The sequence below is a fragment of the Homarus americanus genome, unplaced genomic scaffold, assembly GCF_018991925.1.
Source record: "Homarus americanus isolate GMGI-L3 unplaced genomic scaffold, GMGI_Hamer_2.0 scaffold11490, whole genome shotgun sequence".
In the NCBI taxonomy this organism is placed as follows: domain Eukaryota; kingdom Metazoa; phylum Arthropoda; class Malacostraca; order Decapoda; family Nephropidae; genus Homarus; species Homarus americanus.
The window spans coordinates 22,889-41,900 of NW_024744640.1; the positions used below are offsets into that span (position 1 = coordinate 22,889).

Sequence of the window (19,012 nt, forward strand, 5' to 3'; positions counted from 1 at the left end):
AGATACTATTTTTGCTACAACGTAGGTATTGTGTCTGAAAAAATGGAGTTTGGGGGTCGGCCCAGTCTCTATTTCAATTAATCCCATATGTTCTGTTATTCCATTTACGCGTTTCTCGTTTTACGCGCTACTCTGCGGGTTCAATTGACCGCGTAAATCGGGGTATTACTGTATATATACGGTTTGGGAAAAGGAAATTATTTTGACAGCTCCGGCACCTTAAAAATTGGCACTGCAACACTGATATTAACTGGTGAGTCATCTTGCAATAGTTGATCTTGGGTGACAGTTTTCCTGTTAATTATTACTTTGTTGTTGATTCTGTGATGGCTTATTGTCTTTATAGTTTCAGTGATTATGTCGACTGATGAACCAAGAGAACTTTCGCGCAGAACTGAAATCTCTCTTGCTGCAGTTGAAGACTATGTGATTAAAAATATAAATCCAGAAAATATTAGGCATTTCCTCAGGTAAGAAATTCATATGTATTTCATATTTTTTGTTAGTATCCAATATTTCCTCTATATAATAAAAGTTCATTTTGTTTAGTTTAGTTACTTTTGTGTATACAATGTACTGTGTATTGTGCAGTTTTTTAAATAAAAGAATGTCTACTGTGTGTGATGTGCAGATACCTGACTCGTCAACCTCACCTAGGAGGGACGGAGGCAGAGAAGGAGGTGGCATAGTGGGTGGCACATACTTGGCAGCAGCAGGGGCTTGACCAGGTTCATCTCGTGCCATATCATGTCCTCCTCTCTTACCCTGACCCCATCATACCCAATTTGGTCAGTACACCAGACTTAACTCGTAACAAACATTTGCATATTTTGGGGGAGGGGGCACAGTATTGAATTTTAAAGAGGAAACAAACAATTATTAGAAACATTAGGAACTGTACCGTGTATGCTGACCTTAAACACATGTTTTAATTTTCTTACTTTTAAAATGTGAACAACAGGTATCTAGATAGATATTATGTTAGTGACAAATGTAGATGATGAATGAGACTTGAATTGGTCTTGTGTCAAACAACAACTATTAGATGCATTTTGCTGTAATTGTTTTGAACAGGCTACTGTTGTAGTGATGATATACAAAATACAGGTGCATCACCGATTTTCCGGCACCCTTGGTTCCAAAGCGTTGCCGAATTATCAGTTTTGCCAGACCAACTGAGGTCAGGTAATAATAATGCAACAATACACTTCTGACCCACTAATTACATTATACACCTCCTGTGTCTCGAAAGCATCATGGACTGCTAGAAACTTAAATTAAACAAATATTAAATGCAATTTATATTCTGCTAAGTTTAATCAGCTATATTTTATAACTTTTACTTTATCCTCTTCACTAAATGATCGACTCGTTAGCCGCTTGGGCGATCGGTCACGTCTCTGTTATGCACTGTTGGCAAGTACTGGGCATGCACCGGCTCCTGAATGTACCTGAATCTGCTCCAGTGTTGGTCAAGTCTTGTCTTGAAAGAGCTCACACTCGGCGCCGCCACAACACTCTGGTAGATTGTTCCAAGAGTTCACGACTCTCACACCGAAAAAGTTTGCCTTCACAGTTTTCTGGGCTTGTGGCTTCTTCAATCTTGAGCTGTGACCCCTTGTGGGGTGAGTGTCTGCCAGTTCCAAGTGAAGACACTCGACTGAGTAGTCCCCTTGAGATGCTTATACACCTCAATTAGGTCACCCCTTGCCTGTCTGTAGAATAAGCTAGGCAAGTTCAGGCTCTCCAATCTCTCAGGGTAGCTGAGGTGCCGAAGGGCAGGCACCAGTCTGGTGGCCCTCCTTTGAACATTTTCAACCAACTGACAGTCCCTAGCATATCTCGGGGACCAGACTGGGTGACAGTACTCCAGATGGGGAAGCACTTCACTCTTGAAGATTGTTACGAGGGACGGACCATCTAGATATCTGAACGACCTTCTTATAAGACCCAATAATTTATTTGCCTGATTTACCTTCTTCTCGCAATGGCCCGAGAACTTCAGCTCATTGTCAACATACACACCTAGGTCCTTCTACATTCAGTCTCAACTAGTGCAGTTTCTTCATCCCGTTGGGACATTTGATACGCCTCCTTACTGTTGGTACGTCCCAGGTGCATCCTCTTACACTTCGTGACATTGAATCTCAGCAGCCTAAAACTGAAGAGGATAAAAAAAAAAAAAAAATCACCCTGGCTGGAAGGAAGGGGGAGGGTGATGTTTTTATCTTTTTTATTTATATTTTTTCTTTTGATGTGTTGATAGCTGTCAGGGAGGGTAGATAACAAAGTGCATAGTTATCAAATAGAGGGGGTTTAAGTTTTCCCTTATAAAATGTCACTGAATTAGCTTGACAGTATATAACCTGCATTGCTGTAATTCTTGTAAGATCGTGATTAATTTAAGAACAAACTTCCCATAGTTTGCACTAGACATAAAATTTTTAGTAATTAACATAGTACATTTGAGTACAGATTTGTCCTTAGGACAATTATATCTTTTACTTTTTTCACAATATATATTTAGGATGGTGTGTGCATGTAAATGAGTAAAAATAAATGAAGAAAGTTACATTTATCTTCCCGAAAATATGAGTTAAAAAACTTGTACTCACATGTACTACACTAGACTGATAAAAATTATCCCTTGTGCAAACCTTGTGATGTTTATATTCAAATTAATCACTATCTTACAAAGATTCCAGCAATGCAATTTATATTCTGCTAAGTCTAGTCAGCTACATTTTATAAGATAAAAACTTTAAGCCTAAAACTACCTTCACCCTGGCTGGGAGGGAGGGAGGGAGGTAAGTTAAGTGCCCTCTCGTAATTTTGTCCGGACTAAAGGAGGTGCCGGAACATCAGTTCTTGGAAAATCGGTGGTGTACCTGTATGACTGTTTACAAGTTGATAACAGCTTATTTTATATTTGCTAGCTTATTGATGACCAACTTAAAAAAAAGAGTAAAGTGCTGTACAGTGGTCCCTCGGTTAACAAACACAATTCGTTTCAGAAGGTCGTTCGTTAACCGAAAATTTTGTTAACCGAATCCATTGTTTCAATGGGATATTGGGTAATTGGTTCCAGCTCACAGAAAAGTACTTACAAAGTATAAACAAAATGCAGTAAAGTACACTTACTCTGAGGTGTGTATGTAGAAGGTTCCTGGTTGATGATGATGATGATGATGGGAATTAGAAGTGGGGTGGAGGAGAAGGGAGAAGTGAAGGAAGTGGGGAAGGAGGAGAAATCACCTTTCAGGGGACCCATGCTTGATGCCGTCATTTCACCAATAAAATTTTAAGTTCACTAGGTGTAATTCAAGATTATTTTCTTTAAATCAAAACTGCACTGCACTATATATTATCAATATGTTAACTAAAGTTCAGAATGACCAATAATATCAATGAAAAATGCAAAAATATTCATGACACCAACAAAATAGATGATCTCTCCACTGTTTTCAAAGCTCAACTGAGCCTTGTGACCGACTCACGCACCTGATGGGTGCACAACAAACTAGTTCCCTGTACTGCATATATTATCAACATGTTAAATAAATGTTAAAATGACTAATAATTTTAATATAACACATGAAAAAAAATATTAAAGAGCACAACTTTATTGATATTTACTGATCAGCTGATGCTCACAACAAAACGTGATTTTCGTAAGGATTTCGTTAATCAAATTTTTGTTCGTTAACCGAATTGAAGATTGTCCTGGAAGGTAATTCATTAACCGAACCGTTCGTTAACCGAGGGACAACTGTATAGACTTTTTCTATCCCTCAATGTAAAAATCAATACTGTATAGAGATTCATGGCTGTACTCTACTGAACCTTTATCAAGTAATGTATTGAAATGGAATAAATACACAGGCATCCTCCTAGTTACGTAAGGGTTCCGCTTCTGAAACTCTTTCTGAAACGCGAAATTCTGTAATGCGAAACCATTTTTCCCATTGATTCCCACTTTATAAGTTGAAATGCATTCCTACGGAAATTTTTTGAGGCACAAAGAGTGACACAAACACATACATGTATTAAAATATATAGTTTTAACCACATAAAATGAGTCATTTATGATGTAACAATGAATGTACAAAACATTAGAATTTTACGATACAAATGATGTTGAGGTGGTCGAATGAGGTAGTGCAATAGTAGTTACTGGGAGGGTGATGGTGGGTCATTGCTGACTCCTGCCTCTCCTTGTGGATCATCATCATCTTGTTTTGTTGCTGGTTGAGGTTTTGTGGCAAAGAACTTAACTAATTTAGTCTGTCATTCATGGAGCAATTTTTGAGTGTACAACTCCTTGTATCTGCTTATAAGGTTCTCCAATCCTCTTCCAAACTTGAGGCTGTGTTCACTATCTGGAATATTAGTCTCAAAGGTTTAAATCAGTTCTTCTATTTGACTAATCCCCTTAGCCAAAACCATATTGTCAATTCACGAGCTGTAGATGGAACTTTTGTACAGGCATCCTTCTTTTCCTCGCCAGCAGCTCGCCCCTGTTCCATCAGCATCAGATCTTCATTTAACAGATCCTCTCTGTGTGACTCTACCAGCTCAATCACACCATCCGGATCCACATCCTCGAACCCTGCAGCATTTGCCAGAGATCCAATTTTCTGTTGCATCTCATTTGAGGTCTGAACCTGGGGAAAACCTTGGAAATCGTGGACTCACGCTGGCCACATGTTCTTCCTCATACTATTCATTGTTGTACAATTGACCTCATCCCATGACTCAACAATGTTTTCTACAGCATTCATGATGTTAAATTTCCTCCAAAAGTCTCAGACTGATTGCTGATCTTCACCATCAATTGCAGCTATAAGTTGTTTAAATGCCCTACGTAAATAGTACGTCTTAAAGCTGGAAATCACACCTTGATCTATAGGCTGTAGCAAGGCAGTTGTGTTCTTGGGCAGGTATTCAACCCTTATATTACTGGAAAGATCATTAAGGTCAATAAGGTGGCTGGGAGCATTATCTAACAGTAACAAGGCTTTGTTGGAAATATTTCTTTGGTTACTGTACCTTCTACTGCAGGACAAAAACAATCTGTGAACCAGTCTTGGTAGAGGCTGGCTGTCATCCCCGCTTTCTTATTTGAACGCCATATCACTGGTAACTTAGGTTACCAGTGGCTAAAGAGCCGATCAGTGGTGGAGAGAATAAAAGTAAAAAAAAAAGTAAAAGTAACAGAAGTGTTAGACGATCCTTGGAAGCCTTGAAACCTGGAGATGTCTTCTTTTCTGTTGAAATGTCCTGGCTGGTGTGCTTCCAGAACAGGCTGGTTTCGTCTTCATTGTGCCCTTGCTGTGGTGTGTATCCATCAGCCTCAATGATTGCCTTTAGTTTGGCTGGGTATCACTTTACAGCCTCAGTATCAGCACTATCTGCTTCACCTACCATCTTAAAGTTATGGAGGTTTAGACATTTCTTTAACCATTGAAACCACCCATTACTGGCATTAAAGGGTTTTGCATCAGAACTAGCACCTTGTTCCTTCACTAAATCTTCATACAGACTCTTAGCCTTTTCCTGAATTATCATGGTGCTAATGAGTACATTTTACTTGATCTGGTCCTCATTCCACACATTCAGTAAGCGTTCCATACATATCATAACATCACTACGATGAAAATACAGTGTATGGGCTGTGAATGGAGTACAGTAGTAACTTTAGCACTAGCCCTAATATTGTCTTTGTTATCACGGACTGTCCTCACAGTGGAGGTAGCGAGGCCCAATGTTTTGGCGATGTAACTGAGATTTTTTCCCTCATCAAACTTCCTTCACACATTTAATTGTTTTTTCTAATATAAATCCTTTTTGTGGTCTCTTACTACCACTGCTAGCACTTGCACTTGATGGCCTCTTTCCACTCATCTTGAATAAGAAAACAGTCATACAGTCCTGAACACAAAGGCAAAGCTGAACACAGGCTGGAGACTGAATTCAAACTGACCGAAACCATTGTTGTTGTTGTGGAGCTGCAACCACTTTGTGGATACCACAGAGAATCCACACAAAACAAATTTTATAATTTGGGTTAAAAATCCCAGATTTTTTAAAATTTACCCAAATTCCATAAGGGCGAGTTTTTTGTCTGTATCCCGAGTTTTTGGTCATAATTTAAAAATTCCTTAAGGGCGAATTTCCATAACTCAGGATTCCGTAACATGGAGGATGCACGTAAATAATCTCGTGAGACTGAAAAGCTTACATTGTATGTTAAAAACTACATTATTGTGAACAATAATTTTAATATATAGCTTTATATTCAAACTTCATGTGATTTAGCTGTTGTAGTCATAATTTAGGACCACCTTCAATTTAATACAGTACTTGTGATATTTCTTTTTGTATTTAAAATGAAAAAAATATATATGTTTTTCTCTATGGTGTTTTTAGGTAAATGCTTCTTTCTGAATTTACCATGCCTTCCTGGGAGTGAGATCAGCTTCCTAGGTTAGGTTGGTAAGTTATTCATGAATTTAACACTCATTTCTTAGGTTCAAGTTGACTCATTAAGACCTAGTTGTGTCTCCTTTATGCTGTAATTAATTTACCTAAGAAATTAATGTGAAATTCACAAAAAAAATCATAATACAGTATACAGTACAGGAAAAACATAATTTTATCCAAAAAGTTGTGGGCAAATCTAAAATGAATAATGACCCAAAACTATAAATTTCCTGCCTTAAATTTTTGACAAATCAACAGTATTTTTTAATTATTTTTTTTTATTTCTTTATGGATCTATATTATTATTATTATTATTATTATTATTATTATTATTATTATTATTATTATTATTATTATTATTATTATAATTATTATTATTATTATTGTTGTTGTTGTTGTTGTCGTCGTCGTCGTCGTCGTCGTCGTCGTCGTCGTCGTCGTCGTCGTCGTCGTCTCCGAGGCCCCGATGTGGGTCAGTGACCTGTGCCTGGGTGGGCGAATCCCCGTAAAAAAAAACAATTATGTTAATTTTATATATCCTATTGATACTCTGATGTTCTCTGCCAATTCTGTAGAGTGGATCATTATCAATACTCATAGAAACTTATGAACAGTCAACATTAATAGAAGTAGGTTTACGACTTACCTCTCTAGATCCTTTGGAAATGAGAAGAAAGTCAAGCTTCTGTTCCTTTTGGTGTTGTTGGAACAATGAACAGCTGCACAGTAATTGTATCCCATTGTAAATGGTAAAATAATTTGCACATGACATGACAATAAAAATCAATGCATTCACCAAAATGTGTGTCAGCCTCCCTTTAATCTCTGCCTGCCTATTATTTATTACAGCAGATAGCGGAACCAATTGTGCATTTTGTGATAAAAGCACAAAACTTGGCACACCTATAGAATTCACCAAGGCAAAACAATTTTGACCCTGGGGCATCTCAGATTTTGCCCAGGAAGCCTTTGATGGCCATTTTCCAAGATGGCAGCCACCAAAATCTGTTTTTGTCAGTAGCTCAGCAACCACAAGCACATAGAGCTTAAATTTTGCTACATAGTGTATGTATATTATGTATGCTGGATTATGTATTATGTACGTATATTATGTATGTGCTCCATTTATATTTATTCAGCCTAGCTAGCAGCGTGTGGCAATGTTATTACCATATCCCACACGCTTAATTAATGTGCCCGGCGACGTATGGAAGCTGCTAATGTATCACTTGCCATACGTCGTCTATGGTAGTTGACCCGGACCTTAGCTAGGGAGCAGTGCTACCCACCTCTGTGTACATACTCTTATCCAGTAAACCGAACCTACAAAACTATACAGGTGTTTGTGTTCTCTCCTGTATATAGAACTTATTACCCAGAACATCTAACATGGCGCAGTGCGTAGTTTTACTGGATTATTACGAGTGATTAGTGCAAGTTTGTGGAAAGCCGGCTGATGGATCCCCGCCTTGGGTCAACCCCGCGTCATCCCTCGAAGAATTTCGCAACTTTGAGCAGTGTCAGTGACAGTGATTTTCTGTGAAGTGTTTAGTGCATTGTGTGTTTCGTGCCATTCATGTGTGACCTTGTTCGAACGGATTTCCAAGGTATACGGCATGTTCTGGGCATTTGTGGGGTGTAGAGCTCAGCGCACCCTCCTCTGACCGTTTACAGAGAGCGACTGAGCTACTCCTATCTCCACCCCCCTCCCTCACAGCGCCGCCTCCACCCCCCCTCACAGCTGGGGCGAGACGCTCTCTTTGCGTGGGACACACACACATACATGTACTAACACTTGCTGACCGCGCGGTTTCTTATATATATTCTATATATATAACCTACTTATCTGTGTATTTAATTAAATTTTTTCGTCTGAAATCTTGTTGATACGACGGGCTGACCGGTCAACACTGATTTAAGACACAGTACACAGATAAAGTAGTTATGTCTCATGCCTTACGTAGCCGTGGACCCAGCGCCTGGATGAGTCAAGCGGATGATAGTCCCCCAGAGATGGATGACCAGGCTGACCATGACACCCCAGCTCCCACAACATCGCGCAGCCCTTCACCTCAACATTCAGCGTTATCTCCAGAGATAATTGCCTTAATGAAGTTTATGAGAGATGAGAGACGCGAGGATGAAGCTCACAGACGTTTGGCGGATGAGCACAGAAGGCAAGCAGAGGCAGAACGAGACCACCAACGGAGAATGGAAGACAGTGCACGGTTTGAAGCCTTGATATCTCGCCTCACTGTTAACCAAGCCCCTGGCTCTAACACTGCCTCGGTACTGAATGGTTCAGATACCTCATCCATGCTTCCTTCACGCCCCCCAGCCCCACCTAAAGCAGCAGCTCAAACACCGCCCATCTTGGAGCCTGATGTAAATTTCCAGACTTTTCGCGAATGGCGGCGGCGGTGGGCTGATTATGCTACAATGGTGGATCTCCAGAGTTTGTCACAGCCTAAACAACTCATCCAGCTGCGTATGTGCCTGTCCTTGGAAGTTCAGCGTGTCTTAGAACATACGTTGCAGGTACCCCCAACCTCTTCGCTGTCTGTAGAGGAGGTACTGGACGTTCTACAACGGCACATCAAAGGACAGCAGAATGAAGCTCTGCGCAGGAGGGAATTGTTTAGCTGCAGACAGATGGAGGGTGAGTCTTTTGACGCTTTTTATGTACGTCTTAAGAGAGCCTCGGAAGAGGTAGATATATGTTTAGGCCACCACCAGCAGTGCGAGGAGACCCAGTTGAAGCAGGTGATCCTGATGGGTGTTAAGGACGAGGAACTTGTCCAACGCCTCACCTCCCTCGACTCTTCCTCTTCTCTTCAGGATGTGTTGACGATATGTCGCTCCTATGAGGCTGCCAGGTGTGCCACCTCTGCCATCCGAGCTCCCCCTACAGCTGTACGCGCTGTTTCCCGGTACAAGAAGGACAAGAAGTCTGCTCCTACGCCTTCGCCCACCACGTCCACGCCCGGTTCATTTTGCAACAACTGTGGTAAGCAGCACGGAACACAGGTATGTCCAGCTGCTCAGTCTACCTGCAACAGTTGTGACCGTAAGGGCCACTGGTCACTCACAGTACGGTGCCCAGCCAAACGCGTCCAGTGCAATGTGTGCGGCCGTCTGGGCCACTATGACAAGTGTTGCCCTTCCAACAAACCCAAGGAACAGCGTCAACGGAAGCTTCAGCGCCCTTCTACCAGAGAGGGCCGCCCACAGTCTTCCAATCAGAGGCACGACGACCCTGGACAACGCTGGAGCCATATTAGGAATGTGTGCTCCCCCCCGCGTCCCAGGACCAAAGTTCCCCAGTACATCAGTGTCATTGTGACCTACCGCAGTGTGTCATCCCGTCTCCAGATGTTGCCCGACACCGGCGCTGATGCTACAGTCATCGGTCCCCAGCATTTGCAATGCTTGGGGCTCTCTCCAAGTGATCTAGGACCGCCCCCCAAGGATCTCCGCTTTATGGCAGATGGTTCACAGATGACCCCGGCCCTGGGTTCACTCCAAGCACAAGTCACCTTTGGCAACAGGTCGTGTCAAGCCTGGATTGATGTGCATAACGGTGTCCCGACTCCTTTGCTGTCCTACAGACATTGTCAAGAGTTGGCCATCATCTCCCAGGACTTCCCCAAACCTATTCTTGAGGTAAGACACGCCAACAGGGTGCACGAAGGGAGCAGCAACTACCCTGCTGCCGCCCTACCCCTACCTCTTGCCAGTGACACCTCTCCTTCGGATGCTCGGAAGTACTTCCTGAAGGAATTCAGCGACGTTCTGGCGACCAAGTCCGCTCTGGAATCCAAGCCTCTCAAGAAGATGGTAGGTCCCCCCATGAGGATCCACCTGAGGGACGACGCGAAGCCCTTCGCTATTTACACCCCTCGACTGGTTCCCCTGGCCTTCCGCGAGGCGGTCAAAAACGAGCTGGACTCCATGGTCGCCCAAGAAATTATTGCACCAACCGGCGATGAACCGTCTCCATGGTGTCACCCTATGGTTGTCGTCGCAAAACCTAAAGGTGGTGTTCGGATCACCACTGACCTCTCCAAGCTCAACAGCCAGGTGTCTCGTCCTGCGCACCCTTCTCCCACGCCCTTTGCAGCTATACGCAGTGTGAACCCGAAGGCGCGCTTCTTCACGACGATGGACGCCCTGTGTGGATACTGGCAGATAGAGCTTGCCGAAGAAGACCGACCACTCACAACTTTCATCACCCCGCATGGACGTTACAGTTATTGCCGTGGCCCCATGGGATTCGCCGCTACAGGAGACGCTTTCTGTCTTCGAGGTGACATGGCTCTACAAGGTCTGGCAAACTGCGTGAAAGTGGTCGACGACATACTCGTGTACGACGAGGATTATATGGATCACCTCTGCCGTATCTACGAGGTACTCAACAGGTGCCGGAAGCACGGCATTACCCTAAATGCCGACAAGTTTGTTCTGGCCAGCTCTTCAGCTGACTTTTGTGGGTACACCCTCTCAGGGAATGGTATCGCAGCTGACCCGGAAAAGGTCCGCGCCATCACGGATTTTCCCACCCCTGCTAACCTGACCGACTTGAGGTCCTTCATCGGTCTCGTCAACCAGTTAGCAGAGTTTTCGTCAGACATCTCCGCAGCTGCTCAACCACTTCGCCCCCTGATGAGCCCCAAGAGGACATTCCTGTGGACCCCCGACCACGACAAGGCCTTCCAGCAAGTGAAACAGGCCCTGTCTCGTCCACCTGTCCTCGCCACGTTTGACCCAGCCTTGCCGACAGTTCTGCAGACAGATGCCTCACGCTTGTATGGCGTGGGATACGCCCTACTGCAGGATCATGGTGGAGGGCAGTTCCGGCTCGTCCAGTGTGGCTCGCGTTTCCTCTCTGACACTGAGACGCGCTACGCCACCATTGAGTTGGAGCTGTTGGCTGTGGTCTGGGCGACGTCCAAGTGCAGGTTTTACCTCATAGGCCTGCAACACTTTCACCTAGTGACCGACCATCGCCCGCTTGTCCCGATCCTCAACCACTACACGCTAGACGCCGTTGAGAACCCTCGCCTCCAGCGTCTGAAAGAGAAGCTCTCGGCGTACATCTTCACAGCAGTGTGGCGTGCTGGTAAGGAGCTCTGCATCCCTGATGCCTTATCCCGCTCTCCTGTCAGCCGCCCTACTCCAGAAGACCATGTGCTCGACGCCGACCTCGCTCTTTCCGTCAGGACTGTGGTCACTCTCCATGCCGTCCAATCCCTTCGTTCGGACCTGTCACCAGACGACGACAAGGCAATGGAGGACCTTCGAACAGCGGCCCGAGATGACCCTTCCTACGTCCGACTTGTCGAGTGTGTGAGGAATGGATTTCCTAGCAACCGCTACGATCTTCACAACACCCTGCTCCCGTATTGGAAACTCCGCGATGAACTTTACTGCGACGGAGACCTTGTTCTGTACGGAGCACGTGTAGTTGTCCCTGCTGCATTACGTCCCCACGCCTTGGCTCGCCTTCACGACAGCCACCGTGGAGCTGAGGCCACCAAACGACGTGCACGACAGACTGTGTTCTGGCCCGGCATCAACTCCGACATCTCCAATGTTGTCCGTGCGTGTGAGCCCTGCCAAGTATTACAACCCAGCCAGCAGCAGGAACCCTTCATGAGTGACGACAACCCCACCCGCCCCTTTGAGTCTGTGTCGGCCGACTTTTTCTGTGTGTCAGGAAAGTCCTTCCTTGTTATCGTCGACCGTCTCTCTGGTTGGCCGGTTGTCATCAAGTGCGGTAATGACACGACGTCTGCCGCCACCATCAGCAAGTTCCGCCACTACTTCCGTGACGTGGGCGTTCCTGTACGCCTGCGAACCGACGGAGGGCCTCAGTTCACAAGCCGGGACTTTGCTGTGTTCCTTGACCGATGGGGAGTCCGGCATGTGTTGTCATCGCCCCATTACCCGCAGTCCAACGGCCACGCTGAGGCTGCTGTCAAATCCTTGAAGCACCTCATCCTTAAGGTGGCCCCTTCTGGGAATATTGACTGCGAGGCCTTCGACCGGGGTCTTCTTGAACTCCGCAACACACCCAACTACACCGGACGCTCCCCTGCCCAGGTTTTGTATGGACGCCCCCTTCGTTCTTGTGTCCCTGCTCACCCTCAATCCTTCTCCAAGGAGTGGCAGGCCAAGACAGAGGATTGTGATCGCCGAGCCGCCGAACGTGTTCAGGACGTCGTCGCCCGCTACAACGACCACGCCCGTTCCTCCCCAGGTTGAGTGTCGGCACCCAAGTCCGTGTTCAGGACCCGACCTCCCTACGTTGGGACAAAGTAGGCGTAGTCATGGGTCTCGGCAGGTCACGGGACTACCAGGTGCGGTTACCCAGTGGTCGCGTGTGGTGGAGGAACCGCCGTTTTCTCCGCCCCGTAACACTGCCTTCTGCTGGCCCCGCCACCAGTGTTGAGTCCCACACCCTTCCCAGTGATGAAGTCCCTCGACGCTCAGAACGGATCCAGAAGAAGAGGTCCGCTCAAGACTTTGCTATGAGCGTATAGGGGGGAGGGAGGTGTATGTATATTATGTATGCTGGATTATGTATTATGTACGTATATTATGTATGTGCTCCATTTATATTTATTCAGCCTAGCTAGCAGCGTGTGGCAATGTTATTACCATATCCCACACGCTTAATTAATGTGCCCGGCGACGTATGGAAGCTGCTAATGTATCACTTGCCATACGTCGTCTATGGTAGTTGACCCGGACCTTAGCTAGGGAGCAGTGCTACCCACCTCTGTGTACATACTCTTATCCAGTAAACCGAACCTACAAAACTATACAGGTGTTTGTGTTCTCTCCTGTATATAGAACTTATTACCCAGAACATCTAACACATAGCACAATTGGTCTCCATAGAGCAGTTATCTGCTGTATTAATTAGCTATTTATACTTAGCAGCTGGGCATGAACAAGTTCACCCATTGGAGTTAGCCATCCTCCTACAATATAGAAACCTTGTGAATAAGACAGCAGACAAGGCCATATGTGTCATCGAAAAAAAATATTGGAATAGAACTAGCACTACAAAACAGTTAAAGAACACTCTCCACATCATTAAGAACACTGCTCACTTCACAGTCACAAAATGTAAAAACAGTGATAATGGCCACCACTGCTCACATGATGTGAACAAGACAAAGCACTTTACAGTCACAAAAACATAGCAAAACTCACTTCACAGTCACCAAGATAGAGTACAGAGGGGATAGTGCTGTGAATTTGCTTGATTTTCTTTCAGATATGAATAAAAGACAGTGAATTTTGTAAGAATATGGTCTGCAGACATATGGTACTGAGAGATAATTATTGTTTCAGTTGAATACATATGATTTGTGAAAGTGTATGCAGGAACAGTACAAGAGAAAATAATGAATGTTGTTAGAGAATGTGATGTAAATGAAAATTAGGATCTATATACAAATTATTTTCATTAATTTTGTCGGTAATTGTTCAAGGTGAGGATCGTGGATGGTGAAAACAATACTGCCTGGGTGTCAGCAGCCAGACAAAAGCCTCTGTATGCTCCTGAAGAAGCCTCACTCGACATTCCTTTCACTTTCAACGGCTATGCAGCTCATGGTAATGTTACGGTGAGTGATCCAACATGTTAGCTGTCCTCACACTGTGTCTTGTGTTGTAGCTGTCATCACACTGTCTTGTGTTGTAGCTGTCCTCACACTGTGTCTTGTGTTGTAGCTGTCCTCACACTGTGTCTTGTGTTGTAGCTGTCATCACTCTGTGTCTTGTGTTGTAGCTGTCCTCACACTGTGTCTTGTGTTGTAGCTGTCATCACACTGTCTTGTGTTGTAGCTGTCCTCACACTGTGTCTTGTGTTGTAGCTGTCCTCACACTGTGTCTTGTGTTGTAGCTGTCATCACACTGTGTCTTGTGTAGTAACTATATTCATACCATTATCCTTAACTAGGTGTCATGCTTATGGGACTCACTCTCAGACTGTATTTTTAACCAGAAGTTCTTTTTCTAATTCAGTGGTTCTGATAAATCATATACTGTACTGTATTTGCATGAATTGAATTAAAATCTAAGGTTCCCAGGAACTCTCCACTTGATTCCCAGGAACTCTCCACTTGATTCAAGGCTTCACAGAACTTCAGACATCCATAAAAGTTAGGAAACTGGAGACAGGACTCCTCCCAATTCAACTTCTGCTACTTTGAATATGGAGTAGTTCTGGTGAACCATTTGTGAAAAAATGAGAGTGACAAGTCTATGGTACTATCCTATAGCAGATATGCCTTGTTACTTATACACTTTGCCACTGGTTAGCTTTAGCCATTAGGCACTGTTGACAAGTACTGGGCATGCAATGTTTGTAGAATGTATATTTGCCTCTACATGAATGTACCACAGCCTGGAATGTGTGAGGATTCGGGTATGAGATGTGACAACGCAGCACTGTAGCCAGGGCTGAATGAATTAGCGTGTTACAGTGAAATGACCTATTTTGCTTGGCCACACATTAATGTTGAAGAACACTTATCACATGTATGTTTTATTTCTTTTATTGTTGTTTTTATATTGTTACACATATTTATGAAATGTATTATTTACTATGTTCATTGTGTTATGATAATAAAGTGTAAGTGTTCGTCTGTGTTGGTTAATAATTAGTGGTTGGACATCCAGTGATTTCACAATATATTTGACAGGGCTGGATTTCACTTCTATGCCGCCCCTAGGCCAAATTTTCAAAGCAGCCCAGCTATAACGGTACCTAATTTCTACCACTACCTCCTTGTAGCAATGCATGTGATGGAGGGTGCGGGAGGGGGTTTTGAGAATTGCAATTAAATGTCAGGTAGCGACATGTCCTCCTAATATTACGTATTTAAGTAATTATTAGATGTTTTAACTGAGCTATATATTATCAATATGTTAAATAAATTTCAGAATGACCAATAATTTTAATGTAAAAATGCAAATATTCAAGACACCAACAAAATCGATGTTCACTCCACTGTAAACAAAGCCAAACTGACGCCCGATGGGTGAGTCAAGTGGCTGATGGGCGCACAAATAACTAGTTCCCTGTACTGCATATATTATCAATATGTTAACTAAATTTTAAAATGACTAATACTTTTAATACAAAAAATGCAAAAATATTAAGGAGCACTTTCTTGATATTTACTCCACTGGAATGAATGTAAACATAGAACAGATTACAGTATTGGCAGACTAGCCCATCAGCTGATCAGCTGATGCTCACAAGAAAACGTGATGTTCGTAAGGATTTTGTTAATCGAAGTTTTGTTCGTTAACCGAATTGAAGATCCTTGTGGGAGGTAATTCGTTAATCGAACCGTTCGTTAACCGAGGGACCACTGTATATATATATATATATATATATATATATATATATATATATATATATATATATATATATATATATATATATATATATATATATATATATATATATATATATATATATATATATATATATATATATATATATATATATATATATATATATATATATATATATATATATATATATTCTCGGTTTATGTGGATTTTTTATATGCGGTTGGTCATTTACGTGGCACCTGTCCAGGTCGCGCCAATTATTAGTTACGTGGTACATTCCTGAATTTACGCGGGAAGCGGCACGAACAAGCTGTGTGCTCGGTCACTCTTACGTCACCGCTGATGTCAGATGACGTTTCGGACTGTGATTGGGCCACGCATCCTTACCACCCACGCATCCCCTCCACCGTGAGCTGTGCTTGGTCCAATTTAACTTGGCGTGCCCTGCCACCAGAGGGAATAAGTCGCTGACCTTAGAAGCATTAGTCCCATTGTCCTCCGTCTCCGCATATGCAGTGCTCCCTCATGCCCGCTAATATATATATATATATATATATATATATAATATATATATATATATATATATATATATATATATATATATAATATATATATATATATATATATATATATATATATATATATATATATATATATATATATATATATATATAATATATAATATATATATATATATATAATATATATATATATATATATATATATATATATAATATATATATATATATATATATATATATATATATATATATATATAATATATATATATATATATATAGATATATAATATATATGTAATATTCAGAAATTTCAGAGTAATTTCAAATGCCCCGCCATGAGTGATACTGAGCGTTCAAGGTCATCTGAGGGGAGGGAGCGCTGCCTGCTCGTAGCGAGAGACTGCGGAACTAGGCCTATATGATATTAAATGTGATTTACCGAATTAATAATGATGCGATTCATGAAGTTATGGGATTATTATTGAATTTGAAATTATTATAGATCGTTTAGCAGTCTGAATAATGTTACGGGTGTCCCAAGGAGTTATTAGTTAGGCGGTAAATATATCACGTAGGACCAAGCTAGCGCCTTGGGGAGACGCGATGCTGGCTAGGCCCAGTCCCGGAGAGCATTCACACAGACAAGACGTTCCGCGCGTCCATCAGGAATAGTCACGTGGCCTAGTCACCTGTGCTGCGCTATTGCAGTATAACAAGTAAGTCTCATTCGATCTCAGACAGGGTTAGATAGAGCAGTGATAAAGTAAACTAGAGCTAACAGTGAGTTCATTTCAGGGTTTCCGTCAGAACCCACTTGACTGGAGTTGACCGGAGTTGACTGCGAGAGATTGACTGCCGTTGATGATTGAGGGTGGCGATTGTCGCCATTGGACCGATCAGTGTAGGCCTGTCACTGTTTAGCGGGGTAGCAAAGGATCTCTTGAGTGAACGAGTGCTCCCGATAACTAAAACGACACGGGACCAGCATCAGCAGTGGGTGATCAGTTCTTACCCCTCCGGTGCACAACCCCACATGTCCCGAGCAGCTAGTGAAACCCTCTTGCTAACGGGAAGCTAAAGTTCTCTCAACTGTACAAGGTCTGATTGGCTCACTCCCTTCCGCTTTATGGACGCACTGGGAGTACACTGAGGCTATCTGAGTAAACTAATGGTCACACACTGAGACCGTGAGTCTAGGTCTCTAGGAGATACCTAGAGGAACATTTTCCCTCCCTTATTACGGGTGTAGTTAACACCATTCCTCAGACTGATATTATCTTGACGTGTGTAGTTTAATAGTTTCTAAATAATTTTGATAATATTGTTTGAATGTTTGTGCCATTAAGTGGAACCAGAGTGATACTGTGATTTGATTCTTTTAATGCCTCTAATTGTTCTTCATAATTCTGATCTCAGGTATAACTTTTATTCCCCAGAGTAGTGGTTAAGTTAGGTTAGGAAGTGTACATCTGTTGGGGTGCTATAATTTTGTTGAGTGCCCTTAAGGCCTATTCATTGTAGAGTATTTAATTTCTTAAATTTGATTACCATTTCCTCAGTGACTGATATTATTTTGTTGAAAGCCCTCAAGGCCTATTCATTGTAGAGTATTTAATTTCTTATATTTTATTACCATTCCTCAGTGACTGATATTATTTTGTTGAAAACCCTTAAGGCCTGTTCATTGTGGAGTATTTAATTTCTTATTTTTTAGTACCATTTCCTAAGTGACTGATATTATTTTGTGAAAGCCTTAAGGCCTGTTCATATGTGCAATTAACATTTCTTAATACTTTAAATTTATTGTTGCCTGTGTTTCTAATAATTTCTATGTCATGTATAACTTTTATTCCCCAGAGTAGTGGTTAAAGTTTAAGTTAAGAGGTGCGCATATTGGTGTACCATTATTTGATTGTGTTTGTAGTGTTGGTGGGAATATAAGTGTCTAAATTTTACAGTGTGTCTCAGGATTCCATCCCAGTCACAGACGCTATCCTTCCACGGTCACGGACAATAGCTCCACGGTGTAGTAGATTTGGTAAGTGTTCTGTGTTGAATTCTGAGATTTTCTCAAAGGGCGCTTCCACTCACTTTACCATCATTAAATTCTCTTAATAAACCCAAGTCAAGGGGAGAAATTAAAGTCCAGCACCTTATATATATATATATATATATATATATATATATATATATATATATATATATATATATATATATATATATATATATATATATATATATATATATATATATATATATATATATATATATATATATATATATATATATATATATATATATATATATATATATATATATATATATATATATATATATATATATATATATATATATATATATATATATATATATATATATATATATATATATATATATATATATATATATACAGGCCAAGGATATGTCAACGAGATGAGGTATTTTGTGGCCGGGCAAGATGGAAATGCACTGTAAATGACATTCAACACCAGCAAGTGCGGCGCACTTAATACTGGAACAAACAAATACTGTCAATGTACAACCTTAACAACATCAACTTACAGAAGTAGACTTCTATCATATCTCCCCGCACTCTTGGTCTTTGTAGGGAATGCAAGTTAAATTTCTTT

At 42.0% G+C, this 19,012-nt stretch overlaps 1 long non-coding RNA gene across 1 annotated transcript; it reads left to right on the forward strand.

The window, feature by feature from the left end:
* The first annotated feature begins 315 nt into the window (after window positions 1-315).
* LOC121877996 lies at window positions 316-15,369 on the forward strand. The gene is made up of 4 exons (XR_006091077.1): window positions 316-470; window positions 632-788; window positions 13,986-14,120; window positions 14,608-15,369. It is a non-coding gene; the product is annotated as an uncharacterized LOC121877996 (long non-coding RNA).
* The last annotated feature ends 3,643 nt before the right edge of the window (window positions 15,370-19,012 follow it).